General features: G+C 31.5%; 1 long non-coding RNA gene across 1 annotated transcript in view; it reads left to right on the top strand.

Moving 5' to 3' along the window:
- The first annotated feature begins 603 nt into the window (after positions 1–603).
- Positions 604–3,693, top strand: part of LOC122632373 — an 11,084-nt gene continuing 7,994 nt past the window's right edge. Inside the window, exon 1 of the long non-coding RNA XR_006327861.1 lies at positions 604–946. This is a non-coding gene — a long non-coding RNA (uncharacterized LOC122632373). The remainder of the gene's footprint in view (positions 947–3,693) is intronic.

Below are 3,693 nucleotides of genomic sequence, written 5' to 3'. Positions count from 1 at the left end.
GAGAGAGAGAGAGAGAGAGAGAGAGAAAAGATTTTATTGAATAATTATACGAGAGACGAATATGCTCTTGAAATATTTCGTATGTGCATACGTAAATACATACAAAAACACACGCACACATATATATATGTATATACATATATATATGTATGTATATATATTTCAGGTAACACGGGTCATGGCATTTTCAATTCTTCGCTATTGCCGGCGAACTTTCTCTCGACACGCTTTTTTTTCCCTTCCTTTTTCTTTTTCTATCGAATCGATTGAATTCAATTGAATCTTCTCGAATTCTATTTCAAATTTCTCGCCTTTCTTCGTCGTCTTTCAATACATTAAATCTCTCTATCGACGCGTTGTTGTGTGAATTCTTATCTACAAAATTCTATATCCTATGCATATATCGCTTATGTAGTATGCTTATTACTGTACACGTATAGGGCACACTCACTTATACACATATAGACACATAGTACACGCACAGATTTATACGTGCGAACGAGATACTATTATATATACATATATACATACATAAAGATATACATATATACGTACATGTATATATATATACATATATATATACTCATATACCTCATATATATACATATATATATACATATATACATACACATATACCTATTTAGATGCTTTACAAGCGCGCTGCTTTTAATTACTTAATACCCTAAAAGTTATTAACGTTATACTATCGTAATAATCTCTAACTAGCGTAACACTCTTAATCTTCCTTCAAATTGAACCATCTAACCTTCCGCCGGTGGCCGATTATATATCTTATACATATTATCTACTAAAATATCATATTTCTCTGCTCAACATTCGTAAGTGGGAGCTTCCTTTTTGCCAGAGAGTCTAAAAGGAAAGAGGAAATGAAAATAGAAAAAAAAAATGGGAGAAAAAAATGAGACAAAGAGAGACAGAGAAAAAGGTTTATCCTAGAAAAACTGTCTATGATTTTCACTGCAAAAACGTTGCGCTGCATTAATTTCATTCTGTATCGAGCACGATCAATCATTTCATCCCCGCTCCACCCCCTCCGATATCTATTTTTACTATTTAAAAAAACGATATCTTTTGTGTAACACGTATAATAACGTCTTTCGACGGTCGATTAATTATTCTTCGCCTTGTTTTTTCTTTTCTATTTTTACTATCTTTTTTCTTAAAAATTCGTCCGCGGTATAAAGTGATACGTATAAATAAATGAAAAATAGTTCAACAAAATGTCAGACGATCGCGAATTAGTAACGTTCATTTAATGCTGATTTTAGCGCTCTTTCTTAATTTTATTGCGGAATAGATTCGAGATGACATCAACACTTTTAAGAACATCGTATATTAAGAACATCGTATATTCCGATAGTGAACGAAATTTTACATTAGAGACGTTGCGTAAGGGTAAATTTACACGAGATAATATAAAAATCTTATTTTCTTTTTTTTTTTCTTGTTTCCTCTTCTCATAAAGATCCAACGCGATCGATAAAAAATGAAAACGATTTCTCGCTTCGTTAGACGGCGTTGAAAATCGGGATTCAAGAAAATCAGCCGAGTAAAGAATAATTGCGGGACGCAATTTTTTTTTATAGAAAAATAGATAGAAAAATAGGGCGGAGTGGCAGAGAAAAGAGATGTAAATAGATAGATAGATAGAGAGAAAGGGAGAGAGAGAGAGAGAGAGAGAGATAAAAAAGAAATTTTTTGTCATTAACAGGCAGCGCAACGGATCATTGCATTTCTTCTCCGACTTGTTCTCCTCGACTGGCCGGGCGCGCTGTTCTTTCTATTCGTGTCAAGTATCTTTCGCGAACACTGTCGTCTGTGGGATATTAGAAAAGTTTCATCTTGCAGATTCACTGAATTAACAAGCGCGCGCAACCCAAGCTGCGTTTTCTCTGCGCTTTACGACGAGAAAAAAAATTCGTAGACACTTCTTTCGGTCCTTTCTTATATTCTTATTCTTTCCTTCCTTCTTTCTTTCTTTGACTTCTACTTTCCTTATCTAATCTAAATCTAAATCTAATCTAATCTAATCTAATTCTAATTCTCTTCTCTTCTCTTCTCTTCTCTTCTTTTCTCTTCTTATATCTTCTCTTCTTATCTCTTTCGTCTCTCCTTTCCTTCTTTCTTGCTTTCTTTCTTTCTTTCTTTCTTTCTATCTGTCTATCTTTCTTCTATTGTACGTCCACTCGAAGCAACAGCTTTTGTCGATATGTATCTAAGTACTTACTTACGTACAGGTAGCTCATTTTCCTAAGGATATTTTTAACCCTATTCTATAATGTATTATATAACTTTTGAATTTATATATATATATATTTATTTATTTATTTGATGTGATTTTTCGTTTTTTTTTATAATAAATTATTTATTTATTATATAATAATTTATTTGTTTGTTTTTCTTTTTCTTTTTCTCTTTCTTCTCTTTTTTTTGGAGACAAAATTAATTGTTAATTAATAGCGTAATAGTTCGATAATTGGATATTATTAGATATGATTTAAACATTATTTTCTTTTTTTTTTTCATGGATACGAATCAGTCAATCTTTCGAAATTCTGCTCCAATCGAATTTGAAATCGAACATTTTTGCTTGAAATTTCTCTCACGGAAGAGAAAAAGAAATAAAAAGATGTGATTTTTATTTGTTTTAATAATATAATGTTTTTCAAATATCCTTAAATTACTCTAAACGTTACTAAAATTTTTGGCGAAGATAATAAAAGAAGTGAATATTCTCGGGATTAGAATATATGTTCATTACATTACTTCTATATTATGATATCTATATTGGAGCTATCTGTACATTGTGTACGTATGTATATATACAGGACGGAGTCAATAACTATTACTACTTCAAATATAAATAATACATGTGTTGCATCTCCACTTGGGAAAAAATATGATGGTGAATATGTAACCCAGTTTGGACCAAACTTTATATTTTTTTCTAACATTTTTTTCTAACTTCAATTAAAAAAAAAAAAAAAAGAAAAAGTTAAGTCACAGGTGCATGAATCGCCCAAACATTTCTTCCAAAAAATCTCGATTTTTTCAAATAAACTTTCGACATTCGGCTCTAATATCTTTTTATTCGAAATGTCGCGAGGAATATGTATGATTCGTACATACAAATAAAAAGATGGTAGGTCGTTAAGTTAAGAAAAAAAAAAAAAGAAAAAAGAATAAAAGCAACGCACTTGAGAAAAAATTCATTCCATCGTTAAATATAAATCCGTAAAAAAAGAGATAACTATTGTTATCTATAGAACCGGAAAATAACGAATATATTCGAGTTGTTAATAGTTATTGACTCATTCCGTATGTATATACTTATATATTTTTACTTTATAAGAACTTCGAGAAGGACTTTGCTAGCTTCTCTTTCGGTGTCGATCTTCTCTTCTTCTCTATTTTCGCTCATAAAAAGTTTGCTACTTCGTAACTTCGAAAAGCTCTTTTTCTATGGTTAGTAGATACGCGAACAATCGATACCTATGCTCTATGCTATTTCTCATTCACGAGAGTATCGATTTTTCACGCGTTTCCGAGCTCTTATTACGAAGACGACGAAGTCTGTACACTCGAGAGTACCGTCCCATCGAATCTTATTCGATGTACGAAAGAAAAGAGAGTGAGAGAGAGAGAGAGAGAGAGAGAGAGAGAGAGAGAGAG

This window comes from Vespula pensylvanica, chromosome 1 (assembly GCF_014466175.1).
Source record: "Vespula pensylvanica isolate Volc-1 chromosome 1, ASM1446617v1, whole genome shotgun sequence".
Classification (NCBI taxonomy): Eukaryota; Metazoa; Arthropoda; class Insecta; order Hymenoptera; family Vespidae; genus Vespula; species Vespula pensylvanica.
Note: the sequence above shows the minus strand (reverse complement) of the source record. Positions and strands in the feature narration are given on the sequence as shown.